Source organism: Emiliania huxleyi (genome assembly GCF_000372725.1).
Source record: "Emiliania huxleyi CCMP1516 unplaced genomic scaffold EMIHUscaffold_373, whole genome shotgun sequence".
In the NCBI taxonomy this organism is placed as follows: domain Eukaryota; phylum Haptophyta; order Isochrysidales; family Noelaerhabdaceae; genus Emiliania; species Emiliania huxleyi.
Genome location: NW_005199171.1, coordinates 63,566 through 64,176, shown reverse-complemented (window position 1 = coordinate 64,176; position 611 = coordinate 63,566).

The window sequence follows — 611 nt, the reverse complement described above, 5'->3', positions numbered from 1 at the left end:
TCTCTCTCTCTCTCCCTCTCTCCCCCTGCTGCCTCTCTCTCCCGGCTGCCTCTCTCTCCCTCTCTTTCCGCCGCCGCCGCCCGAGCCGCCGCCGCCCTTACCTCCGCCTCCCCTGCCGCCCCAGATGACCATCTCTGAGGTGCCCGACGGGGTCGATGTGCATGCTTGCGGTGCGCCGCCGCCGCCGCCACGTCTGACCCCGCCGCCACTGTCTGCCCCTCCGCCCCCCAGCCACACCCGCCGCCGTCGCCGCCACCGGCGCCTCATTCCACGCTTCCCGCCCCCACGCGCCGCCCTCTTCGTTGCCTTGCCCCTCGCCGCAAGAGACGGACGTGGCTTGACGTGCTGAGGTCCCCCTCCCCCCGCCCGCCGCAGGCACGCTGCAGCCGTACGACAAGAACTACGACCGCATCAACCCGAAGCAGGAGAAGAAGCTGGTGCAGTCGGAGCGCGCCTTCTTCAAGGTGCCCCCCCCCCCCCCCTCCCATAGTGAGGGGTTTGATGTCTGTCCAGCTTCGACTACCACGCCGGGGCGCTCCCCCAACGAGGCCCTCGCTACGACCACTTCCTAGTCGCGACCCCGTCGAGAGGGGCCCCGTTCCGGCTCTCCG